This window comes from Lemur catta, chromosome 18 (assembly GCF_020740605.2).
Source record: "Lemur catta isolate mLemCat1 chromosome 18, mLemCat1.pri, whole genome shotgun sequence".
Lineage (NCBI taxonomy): Eukaryota > Metazoa > Chordata > Mammalia > Primates > Lemuridae > Lemur > Lemur catta.
The window spans coordinates 4,495,818-4,518,666 of NC_059145.1; the positions used below are offsets into that span (position 1 = coordinate 4,495,818).

Genomic DNA, 22,849 nt, shown 5'->3' on the forward strand with positions numbered 1-22,849 from the left:
ATTACTATTATTACTTTATCAGTTTCTAAAAATCTCCTGTGGTACTTTTTATCCAATAAAAGAACAGTAAGACATTAAGACTATTTCTTTGATTGTATTAGGCTTAGCAAACTAAAATAAAGGATGCCCAGTTAAATTTGAATTCCAGGTAAACAATGAATAATTTTTCAGTATTAAGTATGTCTCATGCAATATTTGATAGTCTCTCAGTACATTTGCTATTTTTTATTACCTTAAATACCATTTTGGTATTTCCATAATGCAATATTTGAGAAATACTTTTAGTAAAATATTCCTTGATTATTATAAATTCAAATTAAACTGGGCATCCTATTAAAAAAAAAAGACTAATGTATTTCATGAGTTTTTATTACCTTTAGTTCCCGTTTGAGCAGCTCTTTCACTGCCTGCAAGGTCAACCAAATTCTTGTAAGATAGATGAAATAAATCTTTACGAAAGGTATTTTGATATAATAAAATCCAAACTACCAAAAGAACATTTTAAATACATGCCATATCTGAGTATCCCATCTGTATCCTTGTTTCCCAGCTCACTGTTGAGGCATTCCCTTTTCTGAGTCAAACTGTTCTCTACGTTTCCTTCTTTCTTTATAATATATTCTCCATAATTCTGCCAGTGTAGGTTCTGTTTCCCACAAAGTCCAAAACGATGCCATGGTGAATGCTTCTTCACAACCTGGCACTTCCATTGCTCCAGCTTTATATCTATCCAGCCCTTACTCTTACCTCTCTAGCCGAACTACTCACTATTCTCCAAACATCCCCCGATACTTCTATACCTCCAAGCAGCAGCTTTTTGCTATTGCCTTTGTTCAGTTAGTTCTAATGTTCTAGTCTGCCCTTATTCTTTATTCAAGAACCAGGGCAAATGTTACCTCCTCAAGATAGCTTTGCATACTTTACCCTTCTCCCCCTACATCTTGAATGAACTGCTCCTTCAAGTGCATATCCAGAACTCTTAATAAATACTTATAGACTTATTTACAGATGAGACTTACTCTTGGAGCACTTATTCTACTGGGCTAGTCATTTGTGTCACTAACTGCACTGTAGCATCTTTAAAAGCATGGACCTCTCTCTCATTTCACAAATATTACTGAAAAAAATGAGTGCTTATCATGCTCCAGGTGGTGCGTTAGGTGCGGGGATACACCAATGAACCAAACAAATAAGGTCTCTGCTCTCATGGAACTTACATTGTACAGAAAGACTGCTGATTAGAAGAGAAAAAAGACAGACAAATAAGAAACACATTGTGACGAGTGTAACAGAGATAACAGAGTTGGAAGAGGATAGAGGGAGGGATTGAGTAGATTCACTGGACTGGGTGGCAGGGAAAGGCCTGGCATTAATCTAAGATCTAAGTGACAGAGAGGTTGGGGCCAGTTATGAAAAGATCAAGGCAAACTGTAGTCTAGTCAGAAAGAACAGCCAGCACACCTGGTCACAAGACAGAATGTGCTTGGTGTGTTCAAAAACAAAGTGGGACAGTTGGTGAAGTGAAGACAGGAGAAGACAGGGTAAGAGAAGTTGGTAGGCGTCAGATTAGGCAGGACTTTGTGAGCAAGCTTAAGAAGTCTGTATTTTCTAAATGCATTGGGAAGCCATTGGAGGGCTTCACACAAGGGAGTAATACAACCTGATTCAACTTCCTAAAGGATCCACTGTGGCCCCTGGATGGAGGATGGATTCAAGAAGGGCAAGAATGGCAGCAAGCAGCCTCATTGGGAGGCTGGTGCAGGGATCCAAGTGAGAGGTGACAGCAGTTTGGGCTAGGGAGACTACCTCTGAGTTAGTGCAGGGATGTCTTGTTTACTCTTTTAATCTTAGAGCCCAGCAGCATGCTCAGAACATGATAAAGGTTCATTAAGTATTCTGAATGTGTTAAAAGAAAGTTAGAGACCGAGCACGGTGGCTCACACCTGTAATCCTAACACTTTGGGAAGCTGAGATGGGAGGATAGGACAGGAGTTTAAGACCAGCCTGAGCAACATGGCAGGACCCCATCTCTATAAAAAGACAGAAAAATGAGCCAGGCATGGCAGCGTGTCTGTAGTTCCAGCTCGGGAGGCTGAGGAGGGAAGATTGGTTGAGCCAGGGAATTTGAAGTAGGAATGAGCTATGATGACACCACTGCACTCTAACCCAGGGAACAGAGCAAGACCCTATCTTAAAAAGAATGAGCTTTAAGTTATCTCTCTCTATGGAGATTTTCAAGAGTATACAGGTATTTATGTGATATTGTTTTATAGTACTACCTCATATACTTCTTTCTCTAAAATACTCAAAGAGGCATAATTTTTCTTGCATAATATCCACTACCATGACTTAGACGCATAATAAATGGGCAAAGTAGTAATGAGGGCAGTAGGAGGAAGGTATAGATGGCAAGCAGCTTTCATAGTCAAAGACACTAAGAGGCCCAGTCTATGAGAGAGGGGCTCCATGGAATAGAAGGAAGTAAAGTTAAACTGGTGAAGAGTGGCCAGATCTTGTCCAGGAAAGACAGCATAACGAAGCAGTTGTGAGTATATTAGAAATCTGTATAATGTGCTGAAGAAAGGAAGACCAGAGTCGAGGAGACTGAGGTAATAATTCAAAAGAGATGAGAACCTAAATGAGTATAACACCCATAGGAATGTTCAAAGGTAGAATCAGTAAGAAATGGGACAAGTGAACAAAGAGAAAGGCAGAAAAAAATGAGTCAAAAAACTCAGGTATGCAGCCCGGGTAACTGAGATAATGCTTGTTTTATCAGAAGAAAAGAATATTCATTATGTTAGGAAGAAATTAATTTGGTTTTAGGTACACTGAAATTTGAGATAACAGTGGGACACAATTATAACAATCTTTAGGAAGATATGAATTAGGACTTAGAGACTATAAAATATATGTTTGGCAGTAATCAACACAGAAATGATGATAGAATGTCCAAGGGCAAGAACGTCAAGTAAGGAAGGCTACATAACACTTCCGAGTTTTTGTTAGTAGGGGATTACAAAAGAAGCCACAGTAGAAAACAGAGAAGGAAAAGAGCTAAGAGAAACTAAATATTATTATCCCACCAAGGCCAAGAGACAACCTCAAAATCTAGACAGAATAAAGCTCCACCTCTAAAGAGCCAGGAGATGACTCTTTAGGGAAGACTTCTTTCCAAGAAGATTCTTACAATTGTTGGGTAGCCTGGAGGGTTGGACCACATGGACCATAAATGACAGAGCATCAAGGAATCAGAGGAAATCACCAAATACATCACTGATGATGCCAAGAGTATTAAAGCTAAATTATTAAAAGAAATGTTACATTATAGTGAAATATCAAAGGCCAGGGTCGGAATACAAAACAGAGGTTAGGTTTTAGGTTTTTCTGTTGTTAAATTAAAACAAGATTAAAGATTAAATATCAAAAGATTAAAATAAAAATTAAAGATTAAAATAAGTTATATACTTTTCTACCAAAATAACTAAGGTGAAGTTAGGATTGGATTTTGATTTTACAAAATATGAAAATGAATAAACCTATTATTACTTTCTTCCCCTGAAGTTTTTCAAATCATATCCACATCAAGCTAAAGAACTAAGGCCCTGAAAACAGAGAATAAAGCAATAAAGGTAAAGAAGAGGAAAGGAGTAAGAAAGACAGTGATACCATGCAGCAAGAAGGAAATGGGAAGTTTACTTTGTGGAAAAAAGGAATGTTTGCATAATGCTTATATTCACTTATTCAACAAACATGTATTGAACATAAACTAAGTAATATACATGTGTTGGGGCTACAAAGATGAATGCAGTATCACTCTTCTTCCATCTTCAAGAGATTTATAGCCTAAAACACTATGTATATAATACAAAATATATTATCTTATTATACTTAAGAAAAGCTTTCAATAATGTGATTTATTTTTTAACCATCCCACCTAGATTTCTGTTAATCACACAAGTCTAAATGATATTGGCTGAGATTAAAAAAAAAAAAATCCCCAAATTCTAAGAGCACTTAAACTCTTAAATGTGTACAGAAAAAAAACCCTACTTCATTAGTGGGTAGAGAAAGCCTCAACTCCTATAGTTCCTACATCTAACTTTTAGGAGATGACAGCCATGACATAACAGGAAGAAAGACCCTCTGAATTTTTCCTACAACATTTCAGCTAGTAATTTGATGCTACTGACAAGATGAAACTGCCAATTTATAGTTCCCCTCCCCGCATTTAAATAACAGTTCATATAAGACCAAATACCCAGCAGCTGAATTAACTGTTGTTTAGGCCCATACAGTACATTATCTTAGCTCATTTATACTCACCAAATGGGATACCTTCACAGACCCTTCACAATTAGAAGGCTCATCCATCTCTCTGCTTTCAAAAATCTAGATAGAAAAGGCAACTTGTATACAAAGTAGTGCATTCTTACACGTGATAATGAAAAATACAGTATCATAAAATAAGAAGAGGAGCACGTCCAGTTCAACTCTCTAGGCTTAAAGTAAAATCCTACCATCAGATGTTTTAAAAGTGAGAGAAAGACAGAGAGAGAGAGAGTGAATATTACCTACCATCTTAAAAATTGTATGAGAACAACTTCTTCTCTGATTCATTTTTGTTTTTCCATAATGGCTGTTCCCTGTAAAAATGAGTTATATTTCAGCTGCACATATATTAAAATCCAACAAAAAATAGTAATTTTTATTTTAACTTAATAAAGTATGATTGAAGCCTAAACACACTTGATTGAAAAGATAGCTTTTATAACAATTTTAAAGAAATACAGCAGAACGTCTTACTTTCTCCCTTTGTGATCCATTTCAAAGCCATTTCTGATGTATAAACCACTTCTGTGAGATCAGCAACATACACATTCCTCTGAAACAAGTTTAATTGTGGAAAGATTAAAGACATAGAAGTCACTTAAAAGTCTGCTTTTCAAAAAGAAGGTACAAACTATTACAGAGTTCATTTGTGGAAGTTAAAGGTGGAAAATGGAATCATTATTCTATAAGAATATAACACGCAACTCCATGAATACAATTTATTTCCTATACCAAAGCACACTAAATTCTAACTTGATACTTTCATATTGCTATTTTTAGGCACTTAAGCCTATTAGAGCTATCAGTATTTTAAAACTATACATATTATTTAAAAAATCAATCTCTATAAACACTTCAAAAAAGAAAGAAAGAAAACCACAAAAACAGCAGACACTTTAAAAATTAAAGGTAAATATTCAAGAACAATAATCCCAATAAGTAAGTTGATTATAATGTTTGTTACTCACATTGACATCTTCTCGAATTATTAAAGGTTTCATTGATCTCCATGTAAGACACATGCAAGAGAAATTCCCTATCAGGAAACTGGAAGAAAAAATATGTAAAAGCATCAGTGAGCATCAAATTATGAAAACCTAGTATTTTATGCTTGTGTGCTTATATTAAAGAGGTAAAGAAGGAAGTTATGTTTGTAAAACAAAACCCATGATTCTATGTTGACAATAATAAACACAAAAATATAAAAGCATTGTTTCAGAAATAATGAAGAGTAACGTATCGTAAAATTAGAAGAGGAGAGCACTTTTTCCAACTCTCCAGGCTCAAAATAAAACTCTACCATTAGATGTTCTTATTTTAATGAAGATGCCAATTTAAAACCAACTCTTAACTAATTAGGTTGCCTGCCCTGGCCTTCTACTTCCCTTCTCCTTTATCCACACCCACTTTTTACTGTTCCTTTATAGTCACCAGTAGTTAAACAAAGGCAATGAGGAGCAAACCATTCTGACAAGATTTTCCTGTTCCTTAATGAATACTTTTTGTTGAAAGTATTACTGTTGTAGCATTCAAGGGAAAGAATAAAAGAACTTTAAGCTTTAAAAAGTAAGTTTGTTGGGATAAAAGCAAATCTATGTTATGCGTCTTTTCTTTCCCCATGGATAATCAAGAGAGAACTGTAAATTTATTTCCTTTTAGTATTACACAAGAAAAACACTAAGACTGTTGCTACTTTTACCAGTATATACTAGAAATTCAGCTAAGTTATTTACCTTCTTAATTTTTTGGAAAATGTCATGAATTGCCCTGGGCATAAATCCTAAGTAATCTTCTGAACCCATAATAGTATACATTTTTCCTGAAGCAGTCTGCCCACAGGCAAATATAGTCCCTGAACCGACAAAATACACACACACAGAGATTTAAAAATGAATCTGCAGTGGGTAAAACTATCAATACATGTTGCACAGACACCCAAGACTAAAATGTTTCTGCAACACTGAGCGAATACAAACCATTGTAGCCTTGTATGGCAGAATCCATGATTGGTGCTGCTATTTCTTCAAACACATTTTTAGTAGTTTCATTACTATGAAAGACACGATCTACAAAACAACAACACATTTGAAGTTAAACCAAACAAATCAAATGTGTTTTCATTCTGAACTAGTAATTACCCAAAGAAATAAAATTGTCAATCTGGGATGATAAAATATTTAAGATAGTATTTTTTTCAACTTTTTGGTCCTTTGAAAAAACCTCTCTTTGAGGTAAAACGTTTTGGTCCTCAAAGACAAAAAATATACTACAAGTTAATGATCCTATGTGTTTTTACAAGGCAGTAGGCCATAGTGGTTGCACATGGGGGTCTGGAATCTGTCTGGATACAAATTATATAACTGTGCTTTAAATATCAATTTATTATCTCACTTATCATACATGATGGCTAAACAATTTTTCATTTTCAATGAAGCAGTTTATAAAAGCCTTAGTCTGATCTTTAGTAATAAATCTAGTATTATTGATAAGCCTTCTGTACTCTTAATAGCAAAAGAATAGCAAGCTAATTTTTGATGCTATTATATCTTACCAAAATTGAAGGATTTACTTCCATCAAATTGATAAATGGCATTATTGTCAATTTTCCAGTAAGCTTGGGCAGTTTCTCCAAGTTCTTCTTCTCTAAAAATATAATAATACTGCATTTTACCAGAATTGGTCAGAAAAGTTATGTTATAGGAAGAATAATTTAAGATTTCATCTTCTGAAGAACATTTTATTTTATTTTGAGATGGTGTCTTGCCCTGTTGCTGGCACTAGAGTGCAGGGGTACAATCATAGCTCACTGCAACCTCAAACTCCTGGTCTCAAGTGATCTCCTGGCTCGGCATTCCAAGTAGACAGGACTACAGGCCTGTGTCACCATGCTTGTATTTTTTGTAGGGAGTGGAGGGGTGGTGTATCCATATGTTGCCCAGGCTAGTCTTGAACTCCTGTCCTCAAGGAGTCCTCCCACCTTAGTCCCCAGAGTGCTAGGATTACGGGCATAAGCCACCATGCTCATATGAAGACTATTTCAAAAGATATAATAATATATCACTTATAAGAGAAAGATGGAAAATCCAGCTTTGAGGATTCAGCTCTCTTAAATGGGGTTTCAGTGCCTCCTGCCCTGTCATGGGAGTTTCTTGTGAAACCATTCATTCACCGTTTCACCCAACACTGGCAGCTGAGAGGATAGATTAAAAATGAAACTGATTATGTCCCTCTTGCTTAAAACTCTTGAAAACTTTCTGGAAACTTATGAAATTCTTAGCATAGCACATGCGACCTGGATCATGTCATTTCATTCTCCAACCTCATTGTCCTCTAAATTTCTATATGAACCTTAAGCTCTACTTGAAGGTCTTTTTAAAATGACAGATTTAACCTCTTTTGGCCTAAAATATTCTGACCTTCCTTTCCATTAAGTAACTTATCTTTCACTTGTGAAACTTGTCAGGACTCTCCTGACACGAGCCCACCCCACCCAAACTATCATCTCTCTTATGGACCAATCATTTTAGCAAACATTCTCCACCTGCCCATCATAACACTTGTCACAACCTATTGTGATGGCTTCTTTATGTTGATGTCTTCTAATGTATTAGATAAGCAGCTCCTAAAAAACGGGAAGTCCCAGATCTTGATTTTCTCTGTAATTAAACGTTGTGTTCAATAAAAATTTCTCAAACACAGAAAATGTTAGCCTTTGGGGTCGAGAACCAGAGGCTCGTGAAACAAACTGACTTCATTCATTCCCCTTCCTGGTTTTTCTCCATAGCATTTATTACTTACATATCACCACTTAACACTCTATATTTTTAACTTTATGTTCTGTCTCTCTCCACTAGTATGGAAGATCCACAGGGCAATGATGGTAGCGTCTGTTCAGTGCTGTAACGGTGTACTAAAATATACACATGCGGATACATAAGTATTCGTAGAACGAATGAATGGATGCAGTCTTGAGTGCCTATTGAACACAATGCGACAGACTAGTCCTTGCCCTCAGGGAGTTTAGAGATAGCCAATTAAGCTTAAAATGACTACACTCTCCCATACGACTTCTTTAGGGGGGTGGAATGGGGTAAGGAGGTTCAGATGTGGGAAAAACAGCAGGTGAAGGTCTTCAACGTCAGCGAGCCCGCATTAGATTTACGTGAATCTCGCAGCTGGAAGTTACTGTCCAGATCTCGGATCCTTCCCTGTCACTTCACAGACAAGCAAACCCCGGAAAGCAGCCCTGGGAAAGGCCGGAGCACCCGCCCCTCCCGCCCGGGCCCGCGCCGCCAGCAGCCGTGCGCCCGCCGCGGTCTGGGCCCCCCACCTGCTGCTGAGCGCCGGACTCGCACGCAGACCGCCGCGGGGCCTTCCTCCGCCGTCTTCCTCACGCCGGGCCCCGGGAAAGTGGCCAAAACCCTCCGCCGCCGGCGCCTCGGGGCTCAAGGGCCGACCCGCCTTTAAGTTGAAAAATGTCCAAAACGCCGCCTCTGATTGGGTCGCTGTCTCGTGACGTCACGGACGAGTCCACCTGCGCCGCGGTGCGGGGAGCGCGAAGGCAGGCGGCGCACGGCTGGCGGAGTCTGGCGGCGAGCGGGAGGGGGTCGCACGGGAGGGATGGTGACCTGACAGAGAGCGGCCGTCTCGGTAATGGCCGGACACTGCTATGCTAAAAGCCCCTGAACACTCTCCTCCACCCCTTCCCTTGAAGAGCTTGCAATCTGTAGAAGAAACAAGGCAGGGACATGTACTTTTCCACTAAAATAAAATTACGATTTTTTTCTTTTTTAAACCACACTAACAGTTTAAAAAAGAAGGAAAGAAAGAAAAAACCCCAAACGACGAAAGTTGAAACTCACTGGCCGGTCTAGAAAGGTAAGCTCGTTGTGCTCCTGAGAAACTCTTTGAGTTTAGGTTTTTTTCTTTCTGTGTCTTTAACTCTTGTTTCCATAGGCTGTGAGTTTGTAAGAGGCTGACTTAGGGGAAAGAGCTACTGAGGACTGGAAAAGTTCATTTAATGTGTTGATACTTTCATTAGCTGAAACAGAAAGCTATTCTTTTTTTTTTTTTTTTTTTTTAACAAATACAATTACTTTATTCTTGAAAGATCAAAGAAAATGTCCAGTTTCAAGGCCTGGCGCGGTGGCTCACGCCTGTAATCCTAGGAGGCCAAGGCGCGTGGATCGCTCGAGATCAGGAGTTCGAGACCAGCCTGAGCAAGAGCGAGACCCCCGTCTCTACTAAAAATAGAAAGAAATTATATGGACATCTAAAAATATATACAGAAAAAAAATTAGCCGGACACGGTGGCGCACGCTTGTAGTCCCAGCTATTTCGGAGCCTGAGGCAGGAGTCTGAGGTTGCTGTGAGCTAGGCTGACGCCACGGCACTCTAGTCTGGGCAACAGAGTGAGACTGTGTCTCAAAAAAAAAAAAAAAAAAAAAAAAAAAAGTCCAGTTTCAAAAGAAAGCACACCCCTGTTAAACTCTCATATCTTTCTCAAGGCTTACAGCAGTCTGGCTGTGTGCCAAGATTTGTACACCAGCTTGAAACTTGGACATCCATGTTAAAACTTTAAAAACATTACTTGAATTACAACTACATAAGAAGTTTAAATGAAATTCTAAGTGAGCCCAACTGTCACAGATCCTGAATTTCAGGATCATTAGGAGGATCGTGCAGGCCAGTCACCACTGCAGACCCATAGGTGCTCCAAGTTGCGGCGTGAGCAATGAGTGACCTCATCCTTTCTTCCTTACCACCTAACTGATGCAAACTGGGTAAGCAAGGAGCCTTTGCAGGGGCACAAAGAACTTATCTCCAACACTGAGCTATTCTAAATACAGAAATTCTTTCCCCAAAATAGTGCTTGGTTTTCCTTTGTCTTAAACACAGGATTTTCCCCTTCCTCTCCCCGATCCGAGGGGGATAAATTCCAAGCCCCCTAGTGGATGCTGGAAACCACAGGTAGTACTGAACCCTCTATATGCTATAGAAGAATTTCTTTTTGCTTTATCACAGTTTTACTGAGGAAGACTTTCTCTTAACGTAGATCTTAGCAACCTCAGCATGTAATTTTTTTATTTCCTTATTAAGTCTAGAAATTTCATTTTTTCACCTAAAGGAAGTACTTTACAGTTTCTCATTGGCATATCGAATTGCCAGCATCACTATTCTTGAGTTTGGGGACCACTATTATGTAGTATTTACTTCATTCTACTATTAAGCCTATTAAGTAAAATAAGAGTTACTTGAACAGAAACATCGTGGAACCAGAACAGAGGATCTGATCTGATCATGGAGATGGTTACTAAGTGCCTAATAGGCTGGTAGCATGTGTAGCAGAGATGCACTGGACAAAAGGATGATTCACCTACTGTGTGGGGTGGTGAGAGATTTCAGTACAGAAAGAACAGTGTGCAATTTAAGACTTATGAGTTGTTTATTTCTGGATTTTCCATTTAATATTTTTGGATCATGGATGACCACAGGTAACTGAAAGTGTGGAAAGTGAAACCCTGGATAAGGGGGGACAACTGTATGTATCATAGTAAGTACTAACATTTTCTTTAAAAGTGGTTTCAGTCCTTTTCTGCTTTGATACAGGGAATATAAATAATTATCCACTTTCCCTCAACAATAATGTGAAGCAAAGCACTTAGTGATTGTTCATAATTCAGAGAAGTCAAAAAATCTACTGATTTAATAAAATTATTAATATTTAGAAAGTAAGTTGTCAATATTGATAAAAATTGAAGACATATGCTTTTTATGCCAGCAATTGTGCTTTTAAGAATTTATGTATGGGCCGGGCGCGGTGGCTCACGCCTGTAATCCTAGCACTCTGGGAGGCCGAGGCAGGTGGATCGCTTGAGGTCAGGAGTTCGAGACCAGCCTGAACAAGAGTGAGACCCCGTCTGTACCAAAAATAGAAAGAAATGATTTGGACAGCTAAAAATCTATATAGAAAAAATTAGTCAGGCATGGTGGCGCATACTTGTAGTCCCAGCTACTTGGGAGGCTGAGGCAGTAGGATCACTTAAGCCCAGGAGTTTGAGCTTGCTGTGAGCTAGGCTGATGCCATGGCACTCAGTCTAGCCCGGGCGACAAAGCAAGACTCTGTCTCAAAAAAAAAAAAAAAAAGAATTTATGTATGGATATATTTGAAGAAGTATGTTTATATTAAATGTATACATGAATATACATACACATATACAAGACTATTAATTCCAGCATTCTTTACAAGAACAAGTGACTGGAAACACATTAAATGGCAGTAAATATGGGACTACTTAAATGGATGACATTACATTCATACCCAATGGAACACTACATAGCCATTAAAAGTAATGATATAGCTCTTTATGTGTACTTTAGAAAGCTAGTCATGATACCTATTAACTAAGGAAAACCTAAGGTGCAGAATTGTGTGCATATTGGTATTTTCAAAAGATATTTATATGTCTGGATCTGCGTATCTAATTTCTGGAAAGATACACAGATATGCCAGTTTTTTGCAGAGTGACAACTGAATTAGATAATAAATCTTTTATTGAATATTATTTTATAGTTATTAATATCATAACCATGCAAATATTAAGTAGTTTTTTTCAATTTAAAGAAACCAGTCAATAGATAAGAGTGGTAAATAAAAATGAGTCTACTTATTCAAGATTTGTTTTGGTTAACCAGTTGTGAACTAGTATAGAATATTTTTTTTAATTGCTAAACTATGAGGACACTTGGCTGTATCTAATAAGACCCAGAGTTAAGGAAGGTATGTTTTAACTGTTTTTGTTTTTAATGGTGGGCTAATATTGCACATATTAATATTTACTTGAAGGGAAGGATGCTATCAAGAGGAAGAAGGGACATGATCAATGAAAGCCTCTGATGAGACAAAAGGGAATTGGTTCAAGAGTACAGAGGAGGCATCAGCCTTTCAGAGTTGTGCTTCTGATTCTTGCCCTGGCTGTCTTTGTTGCCATCACCATAGCAGGTAACATTTATTGAATATTTACTAAATGCCAGGCTCTCTGCTATATGCTCTATATCCATTGTTTCATTTAAATTGTCAAAATTGTTCATCAAGAAATAGTGCCTGAGCTCCTGCTATGTGCCAAATATGGTTCTGATGAGTACTGAGAAGAAAGCCAAATCAGGAAAGAGGAGAGAGGGGGAGGGGGAGCCAGGAGTAGGGGTGCTAGTTTCTTAGGAAACACATTCTTGTGGGAAGAAGCAGACAATAAAGAATAACTGAGTAAAATAATTCATGGTGGGAGGAGGGGACTTTTAGATGGGAAGGTCACGAAAGGCCTGGGGAGGTGAACTTTGAGGTAAAACTTATGTGATGAGGGTAAGAGAGAGGGTGTACCAGACAGAGGGTGAACCCATGCTTGTCTGAGTTTGTCATGTGTCTGAGACACAGAAGGAAGGCCCCTGTGGCTGGAGCATTTGGGGCAATGGAGAGAGGTGGGCGGGGCGAGATCCTGTGGGGACTTGTGGGCTGTGATAAAACATTTGGATCTTATTCTCATGGTGAGAGGAAGCCTGGGGAGGGTTTTAAGCAAGGGAGTAAAAAGGGATTTATTAATTCCTTCAAACAAGAATTTCTTTATTTCACTATGAAAACAGAAGCTTCCAGAAGAGACTCTGCAGTAGCTCCTGTCAACCTATCTATCCACCTACCTGTGCCTGTGCCCACATACCTGCCTTCCCGGTTGTATCTAGATGAACAACCGTTATCCCCTCTGAAGATCTCTCCATGTGTACACTAGATCCTTTCCCCTCCTTACTCCTCTCTGTTCTGCCTTGGCATCTTCTCCTGCTCTCAGAAGCCAGTCTCAGCAGCAAACATATGGTGTAATTTCTCCCATCTTGGATATCTAATAGATACTCTAAACTTAAAATGTCCAACATTGATTCATAATCTCCTTCTCACCAACTGCTTGCTCAGCAGTTTTCTGCATCTCAATTGAGGGCAAGTGCATCATCCTTCCAGGTATCCAGTCATGCTGCTCAACTTCTCCTTTTCTCTCAAAGTCTGCATTCAATGTACCCGAAAATTCTGTGGGGCTACCTTGAGAATATTCCAGAATATGACTTTGTCACAACTTATGCTAGCCACCTGATTCAAAATACCATCATCTGACACTGAACTCATCTCTGTTTCTACCTTTTCTCACCCACACTGCCAGTCTATTCTCAACCTAGCAATTTGAGGGAGCCTTTAAAAAATGTAACTTGGGTCATACCACTCCTCTCTGAAGACCCCCAATGCCTCCCCTGTACCCTCTGATTCTCTAAGAATAAAACCCAAATCTTTTATTTGTCTCCCAAGCCTTACATGATCTTGTTCCTTATTAGCACTCTGGCCTTACACACCAGCCACACTGGCCTCTTGGCAGTTTTTTTTTTCCTTTTGATTTCTCCTCTCTCTTGAAGAATAATTTTGCTAGATATATAACTCTAGGTTGGTGGGGTTTTTTTTTCAATACTTTAAATATTTCACTCCACTCATTTTTGCTTGCATGGTTTCTAACAAAGTAATCAGCTGTAATTTTTTAAAATTTTCTTTTAGAAATATATGTATATTTTTAAAAATAGAGATGGGGGTCTTGCTGTGGTGCCCAGGCTAGTCTCAAACTCCTGGCCACAAAAGTGATCCTCCCACGTCAGGCTTCCAAAGTTCTGGGATTACAGGTGTGAGCCACTGCACCTGGCCTGGCAGTTTCTTGAATCCTATACAGACTCCCTCTTAAGGCCTTTGTGCTGGATGTTCTTTCTGGCTGGTAGGCACTTGCCCCGATACCCGTGTTTCCTCCTTCCCATGGAATCCAATATCTGGTTAAATGTCATCCTCTCAGAGCTTTCTCTGCATAAAACAGCAACTCCCTTGTCTGTTACTTCTGTTCCTTTGATCTTCTCCTTTTTAAATACCACTTATAGGTTTAGACATTGTATGTATGTATTAATTTATATATATATTATCTGCCTCCTCTCACTAGAGTGTCAACTCTATGAGGTCAGTGACAGTTTTGTTTACTCCTTATCCACTGCACCTAGAAAGATGCTTGGCACAGAATAAACATTCAGTTAAAATATTGCTTATTCCATCACTCAATAAATACTTATTGGCATAATTTCTGGAAAGATACATGGAATACATCTAGCTTCCTTTGGTGAGAAGGACTGAGTTGGAAATAGATTTACCTTTCATTGTGTACTATTTCATAATTAATATTTTAACCATATAAAATTAGTTTCTCTCAACTTAAAAAAATTAGTTAATAGATAAAAACAGGATATAAAATAGAGTGTACTCATTCAAGATTTGTTTTGTTATCCAAATGTGAGTTAGTATACTCTACCCTTTTTGTGGCTATATTGTGAAGATGTTGGGCTGTAGCTAATAAGGTAATCTAGAGTTAAGGAAGGTATGCTTTAATTTAAATTGAGTGGTCAGGGCAGGCACAAAGATTACATAACTTATCTGAAGTTATGTAATTTCTGGAAAGAGATGCTTAACATTTGGATGCATAAAACTTCTCTGGTAGGTAATTATTAATAAAGTTTTTACTGATTAACTCTTTTCTTACCTGAAAGATTAATGAATGTGTATGATCAAAAAGTTCAAGTTTTACAATAAGATCCACAGTGAAAAATAAATCTCATATTTAACCCCTAAGGTGCCAGTTTGCCTCCCTGTAGGCAACTGTGTCATTTCCTAAAGGGTTCTCCTCAAAATAATCTACAGATAGGCACATATATGCATCTTTTTCTATATTTCATAGTATCTTTTTACATAAATAGGTACCTGTTATACATACTGCAGTACACTTTGCTTAAAATGTGATCTTTATTTTAATATTTTCATTTTATTTATTAAAATAAATAAAATTTAATAAATTTTATTAAAATTTTAATTCTTTCATTCAGTTCAAGAAGGAAAAGTGAGTTTCTGAGGCATGTTAATCTCACACACTTCCCTGTTGATGTTTCAGCTGCTGTTTTTTCCCCACAAACGGTATTACTTATGCTGAAGCTGCAGAGGGCAGTGTAGTCCTTCCAAAAACATGGTGTATCCTTGGATAGTGTTTTGAAGATCGTGAATATGGTGCAAATTTTAGAATTTGGAGAAGCTCCTGGCACTAAAAAAATTCATCAGTTCAAATTATTCACTCATGCTCTTTTATGCATTTCATATACAATTATTTGCGATATGTTTATGTTACAGATCATGCTATCACCTTCCATAGGAGTAATTTTTGCTTAATAGATACAATGCTTATTTCAAAGGTCATTTTTAGCTCCAATAAGTGTATGATGTCTTCATTTTAAAAAAAGTTGAATTGTTAAGACAGTAGATTTTACATGTTCTCACCACAGAAAAGCATATGAGGTAATGCATATGTTAGTTTGATTTAGCCATTCCACAATATATACACATTGTAAAACATGATGTTGTACACCGTAAATGTACGCAATTTTGTCAACTAAAACAATAAATAATAACATTTAAAAAGGAATTTCAAATTGAGGATGGGTGAGTGTAAAATTGAATATGGATGCGTGAGGGGGTAGGAAAAGTGATCTTTGTTACAGAAAACATCTAAGGTAGTCACAGTGTGGCAGAGAATGATGGCAGTCCACCAAATCCATTCTCCTCTTTCTGGCAAGAAACCAAGACTGCATCGTTAGCCTGTCTTGCTGTTAGTGTCTTGCAGTGAGGGGCCACCGCTAGGCCTAGATAAGAAAAACTTCTCAGGTGCATTTTTCCTCACGTGTCATTGGTGAGCATCTTTTCCTCTTTTCATCTTTGACGATTCCAAACCTTCACCACTCTCCTCAAGCCCAGGTTTCCTTCTCATTTTTCCTGAGAAAGCAGGGTCATCAGGCAAGATGTCTCCACTCCTAGCTCTCCCACCCTACCTATTGCATCCCTGCAGATCTACATCCCCACCAATTCTTCCCTCTTTGCACGCACTTGCACTTGCGGAGTGAAGTATTCATTGTGTTTGAAGTGCGTCCTTCCGCTTATACCCTTGGTTCCTTCCTCTCCAGGATCCTGATCCAGCCATTATTTGCTCTCTATTTCAGAAAAATGATAGAAAACAACAAAAATGAAAAATAATGTGTAATTCCACTTCTTTAAAACAATTATCTAGAGTTGTTAAGTGAACATTTGTTCTATCACCCACTCATCAAATTCCATCTTCGCAAAGGTGACCTATGTTAAGTTCCTTTCTGACATTTTCTTGAGTATATGCAAGAAATCTATATGTATAAATAACCACACAATTTTATGTTTCCAAGAATGGAGTCATCATGTGCTTACTGAGCTAAAATTTGGTTTTTACACTACCAAGTCAATATGTAGGTTTGTCTTTTATATTGGTTGCATAATATTCAATTATATGGTGGCATTGTAGTTTATTCAGTCATTTCCTTATGTATATTTAGATTGCTTCAAATTTTTCAATATTGCTTATAATACAAAAATCCATCTGCACATATATACCCTTACACACTTAGGCTTTTATTTTCATAACCTACATTGCTAGAAGTTGAAATGCTGCTGCAAATGATGTGCTTGTTTTGAATTATAGCAAGTATTACTAAATTACTTCTCAAATAATTTGTTCCAAGTATACTACAAGCAAGAATATGTAAATATCCACTTCCCCATTTCTTCACCATCACTAGATATTATCAATATTTTCAGTTTTTGTCAAAAAAGATATTTATTATTACTTTAATTTGTGATATCTTGGTGCAAAAGTAATTGTGGTTTTAGCATTGCTAACATTTGCCGTTTGATACTGGAATACATTCTTAAATAAATGTGGTTATGTTATACATTATTTTAATCTGCATTTCTCACTTTATGTTTTTTTGCTAGGGAGTTAGTATTTGCTGTTTATTTTATATTTATTTTAGACAATGGAAATGATGTTATACAAAAAGAGAATTCAAATGACTTTCTTATTCAAGTTCACAATGGGTCGTAAAGCAGTGGAGACAACTTGCAACATCAACAACGCATTTGGCCCAGTAACTGCTAAAGAATGTACAGTGCAGTGGTGGTTTAAGAAGTTTTTCAAGGAGAGGAGAGCCCTGAAGAAGAGGAGCACAGTGGCCAACCATCAGAAGTTGACAACAACCAATTGAGAGCAATCATCGAAGCTGATCCTCTAACGAATACAGGAGAAGTTGCTGAAGAACTCAATGGTGAGCATTCATTCTGTGGTCATTTGGCATTTGAAACAAATTGGAAAGGTGAAAAAACTCAATAAGTGGGTGCCTCATGAGCTGTCTGAAAATCCAAAAAAACCCATCATTTTGAAGTGTCATCTCTTATTGTGCACAAAAACAGTGAAACCCATCATCTCAAACGAAATTACAATACAATAAAATAAGATAAAATAAAGCTCAGGAAAAAAAAAACAGTACTACGTAGCGAGACAGATCATAAGAACCCCGGGGGGGGGGGGGGGGGAAGGAAGTCACTACTGTGGTATAAAATTGTATGAACGTTACCCGATTCTGTGTGCGTGTGTTTTCTGAGAAATGACCCCTGTTTGCTATGGGGCTGGGACTGGAGTCCCACTTTGGGACCATAGGATTCACCGCACTCGACTCCTGACGGATTCGACCTAGGGTTAGCTCTGTGTAAACACTCTTTAGATGTGGGTGTTTTACGGACTTCTGTCCTTTGGGAGATACGACTGGCCTGGGTACAGGAGTGAGTGAATGTACCGACCGTCTTCTCCCATCTCTCTCTTTCTCTCTCTCACTGTCTCTCTCTCTCTCTCTCTCTCTCTCTCTCTCTCTCTCTCTCTCTCTCTCTCTCTCACACACACACACACACACACACACACACACATCCACGCACGCACGCGTGCCGTTTCCGGGAACGCCCACTTCATGCACTTCGGTCCGCCGTGACAGATATTCCAATTGTGAGATCGTCGTGAGTGGTTGCGCCTAGGCCCCGCTCTGAACCTCTCTGTACTGTTCATGTGTCTTCAGCAGGTCCTGCCTCCACCCGTGGCATCTAGCACAGGCCGACGGGGCCCTGTCCTCTCTCCCTGTCGTGGACCCCCCCCCCTCCGCCCCCCGGGGGCTCTCTGGTGGACTAGTTGTGGGGAGGGTGCCCGGGGGCTGAGAGACGTGGTCCGAGAGGGGCCGGGAGGAGGCCTGCGACCCAGTGTGTACCCACTCCCACTCCCACGCTCCCTCCCCCACCAAGGAGCCCGTCCCTTCCAGGCTGACACTTGGATCGGTGGATGATGGGGGTCACCTAGCGGCGGGCGGGCGAATGTTATGGAAAAATGCGGTAGCGTGTTGCGACCTCCTGCCACAGAGATGGCTCTGGCAACAGCCTGGGGCCGCCCCACCCTGGCCCCTGGCCAGGCCCCGTGAATGTGTTCTCTTTGTCCTTGACTTCTTTCTTCGTTTCACCAGCCAGCATATTCTAAGAATGTGAAGCGTATCATAGTTCCACCCTGGGTTTCAGGATCCTAAGACAGGAAGGGGTTTTACGATTCCACCACAGAAAGGTTTTCTTATCCTATCGTCTCTCTCTGCCCCCTTCTTTCTTTCTCTTCCTCCTTGTGCCTTTTTTTTATTTCTCTTTTGTTTCCTTCTTTCAGTTTTTCTGTCTTTTTTTTTTTTGAGACAGAGTCTCAGTCTGTTGCCCGGGCTAGAGTGAGTGCCGTGGCGTCAGCCTAGCTCACAGCAACCTCAAACTCCTGGGCTCAAGGGATCCTCCTGCCTCAGCCTCCCGAGTAGCTGGGACTACAGGCATGTGCCACCATGCCCGGCTAACTTTATATACACATGTATGTGTATATACATATTTATGTATATACATACATGTATATATATGTATGTACATATATATACATGTATATATGTGTGTGTGTGTGTTTAGCTGTCCATATAACTTTTTTTCTATTTTTAGTAGAGATGGGGTCTCGCTCTTGCTCAGGCTGGTCACGAACTCCTGAGCTCAAACAATCCGCCCGCCTCGGCCTCCCAGAGTGCTAGGATTACAGGCGTAAGCCACCGGGCCCGGCCGAGTCTCCCTTCCTTCCTTCCTTCCTTCCTTCCTTCCTTCCTTCCTTCCTTCCTTCCTATTTCTTTCCATTTTTCTTTCCTTTCTTCCTTCCTCCTGTTATCCTGTCTATCTCTCTTTTTTCCATCTTTCTTCCCCTTTTCTGCTTTCCTGCCTTCCTTCTTTCTCATTCTCTCCTTTCTCTCTCCTTCCTTCTTTTTGTGTCTTTCTCTGCTTTCTCTCTCCTTCCTTCTATTTTTTTCTTTCCATCTTTCCATATTCTTCTTTCTTTTTCTCTCTTAATTTCCTTTCTTTTCCTTTTCTTTCTTTCTTTCTTTTCTTTCTTTCTTTCTTTCTTTCTTTCTTTCTTTCTTTCTTTCTTTCTTTCTTTCTTTCTTTCTCCCTCCCTCCCTCCTTCCTTCCTTCCTTCCTTCCTTCCTTCCTTCCTTCCTTCCTTCCTTCCTTCCTTCCTTCTCATTCTCTTTCTTTCTGCCTGTCTTTTCTTTCCTTCTTCTTTCCTTCTGTCTTTCTGTGTTTCCTATCTCCTTCCTTAATTTTCCTCTCCCCCCTCCCTGTCTTTTCTTATTTACTGTTTTATTCTTTCTGACTTTCTCTCTCCGTTTCTCTGTCTCTTGTCTCTTTCCCTCTTTCTGTTTCTGCCTGTCTGTCTCTCGGCTATGTTGTGGTCTGTGCAGAGACGGGTTTGGTGGACGATGTCGGTGGTCGGGTCGACCCATCCTGTCTTTGATCCAAGTGCTAGCCGGGCTGGGGCCTGCTTAGCTTCCCAGATCAGGCGAGATCGGGCGCTTTCAGAGTGGTGTGGCCCTAGACTGACCCGTCCTTTGTCGATGGCTTCCGTGGGGAGTAGGGGGACTGTGTTTGATGCCTTCGGGGGACCTTCTGGACTCTGAAATGATGGGCTCCAGAGGGTTGCCCCGTGTTTTGCAGCAGACCTCTGGTGGCTGGTGCCGGTTGTGGTCGGGCTCCACCTGGCGGCCGCTTTTCTACAAGCCTCTTGTCCTCTGAATTTTCCGTGCAGCAGGCAAAGCAGGGGACAGTCCCCGATGTGAGCGAGGCTGAGTTCCGGGAAGCAAGTAGCCTTCACAGGGCCATCTGGTTCCTGCCGGGACGCCGGCTGGGACGTCTGTGAGGCGGAGCTTGGGCCTGCAGGGCTGTTGTGGGAGGACGTTGTCGCTGCGCTTCCAGGCTCAGCCAGCCAGGCGGCTTGTGGGGCTGCCCGGGCAGGTCGACCAGCACGCTGTGGCCGCTTCGGAGACCCGACCCACCCCGCGGGGACAGGAAGGAGACGGCACACGTGGACGGGAGAGGAGGGTGTCTGGCGAACGGCCGACGTCCCGTGCATGCGTGTCCCTCTCCCTCGGCCTCGCCTTTCCTACCCATTTTCCCTGTGTCCCGCTCAGGAGGCAGGGACAGCTCTGAGTGGCACGGGTGGCTGGGTCCCTCGGGGGATCCCAGTCGTCCGTGGGTTCTTCCGAGTCCTACTCTGGGGGCACGGACCGGGCCCTGGGCGGCGCTGGTGACCGGCGAGGGCGACCCCTGTCCGGCCGCAGCGGTCCCGTCCCGATGTTTTCTCCTCCACAGGTCCCCGTGCCTTGGGCCTTGGGCCTTGGGCCTTGGGCCGGGGGCCGGGGGCCGGGGGCCGGGGGCCGGGGACCGGGTGGCACGCGTGGCCAGCGAGCGGCTCTCTGACCTTCTACGCCACGGGGGTCCTTGGGGTCGACCAGATGTCCCTCAGTGCTCCTTGTCTGTTGCCACTGGGGACTTGCTGGAGACAGATGGCCGTGTCGAATGTCGTGGGGGCCGGCGTGGTCAAGTGGGTCGGTCCCCGTCTCCCTGCACTGTGTTTTTGATCACCTCATATCGTCATCTTCCGCCACCAGGCTAGTGCTGAAACGCTGTCCTCCGGTGATGGTCGCCGGAGGAGTTGGGCCTCCGCACGCCGACAGGGTTCCGGGTTCCTGGCGATCCAGCGCCTTGCCCCTGTTCCCTTTGAGCTTGACCGCCTGGGCCTGCGTGCTGGCTCTAGGGCGTTGGAGTGTCCGACGGGGGTGCTCGCCTCTTGGGTTGGCCTCTGACCCCTTGAGGGACGGCACCTGGGGGTGGTGTTTGCGGCCATTCTCCCCCTATCCCGCTGGCTCTGTGCCGTTGCGTGTCAGGCGGTCCTCGTGTCTGGGTTGTCTGCCACTCTCCTCTGCAGATGGGGGCTGGTGAGGCTGAAGCGGGCTCTTCTGATCCCTGTTCTCGCTGGCCTGGCTGGTTTTCCTGACTCTGCACGTTTTTCAGTGCTTGATCGATGTGGTGACATCGTGCTCTCCCAGGCCTTAAGACCACGTGTCAGATGAGGCACGGCCTATTCGTGGTGAAGGCAGGCTACTCTCGTTCTTCCCATGGGCACCTCACTTTTTCTTAAGCTGTTGTGGGTGAGGGTTGCAGGCGCGGGTGCAAGACTGTCTGGCCCGACCTCGCTCGCCCTTCACGCGGCCTCTTGGTGTTTGTGGGGGTTGTGGGTCCTGTTGGCACAGCGGGAAGCCCTCACTCACCCTTTGTGGCTGTTGTCTGGCCGGGGTCACCCCTCTCCGCTATGAATGAGCGTGCCGTCCCGCCTGCCCGGTCGCATGCCCCTTTTGGCGTGTGGTTTTTGTGTGTTTGTGACGTTTTTGCTGTGCTGGTGGGGTGCACCAGGTTGTACCCCAAGATGCCCCAAACTGGGTGGTGGTGGTCCTCATTCCTGGTGTCCTCCTCTGGTGGTCGCTGCAGCGTCTGCTACATTGGGTACACCCTCAAGCGGTTTGTTTGGGGTGGTGGGGGGTCGAAGTGGTTAAGCTGAGAGGCATCCCCCCTGTGCTGTGTGGATGGGCAGGGTGGTGTTGTCTCAGCATCCCCACGACGTGTGTGTGGTGAACTTCCAGGGATGAGGTCGTGGCTTGTGTTCTTCCCTGCCCTGTGTAAGAGGGGTTTGCTTGTAGGGTCGTGTGGGCGATCGGGTTGTGGCTGGGCTGGCCATATTATGGTGGGCTGTTCTGCGTTGGTGACCGGACCCCTCTCCTATACCGATGGGAGAGTGTTTCTGTGGAAGTGAGCTGCTTTTTGGATGAGGGACCCCAGATTGTGAACGCTCAGGAGTTGCCAACTGTGTGGTTTTTACCCCATACTGCTGGAGTCTCCACACCCCCCGTGCTGTGCCGTAACACTTCCGCCTGGGGCCCTGACGGGGGTGACTGGGTGTCCGGGGCCATTCACTTTCAGCTGGAAAGTGTCTTCTCTAGTCAGCCTCGGAGACGTGGCCTCTTCTGGGGGTTGGTCGGATCCCCCAGCCTGCTGCTTCCATGTGTCGTCAGGCGCTGCGGCTGCCAGTTGTGCATGGGTAGAGTTCCCTCCTCCCCTGCTTTGGGGGTGAGTGGTATGCTGGCCCCCGGGGTGAGGGTAGAGTGTCAG

The 22,849-nt window shown here is 41.9% G+C and overlaps 2 long non-coding RNA genes across 10 annotated transcripts in view; one reads left to right on the forward strand and one right to left on the reverse strand.

Moving 5' to 3' along the window:
- LOC123623634 overlaps positions 1 to 8,781 on the reverse strand; it is a 33,278-nt gene extending 24,497 nt beyond the window's left edge. For 6 of the 9 annotated variants that reach the window (XR_006729944.1, XR_006729942.1, XR_006729945.1 and 3 more), the window contains exons 1-8: positions 8,663 to 8,781; positions 6,884 to 6,975; positions 6,309 to 6,398; positions 5,301 to 5,379; positions 4,807 to 4,885; positions 4,579 to 4,646; positions 4,327 to 4,392; positions 375 to 407 (exon numbers count right to left, since the gene is read on the reverse strand). This is a non-coding gene — a long non-coding RNA (uncharacterized LOC123623634). The remainder of the gene's footprint in view (positions 1 to 374; positions 408 to 4,326; positions 4,393 to 4,578; positions 4,647 to 4,806; positions 4,886 to 5,300; positions 5,380 to 6,308; positions 6,399 to 6,883; positions 6,976 to 8,662) is intronic. The other 3 variants (XR_006729946.1, XR_006729947.1, XR_006729949.1) reach the window with 3 other exon arrangements.
- Positions 8,782 to 8,860: 79 nt separating this feature from the next.
- Positions 8,861 to 17,813, forward strand: LOC123623635. The gene is made up of 4 exons (XR_006729950.1): positions 8,861 to 8,982; positions 9,140 to 9,210; positions 12,179 to 12,334; positions 17,329 to 17,813. It is a non-coding gene; the product is annotated as an uncharacterized LOC123623635 (long non-coding RNA).
- The last annotated feature ends 5,036 nt before the right edge of the window (positions 17,814 to 22,849 follow it).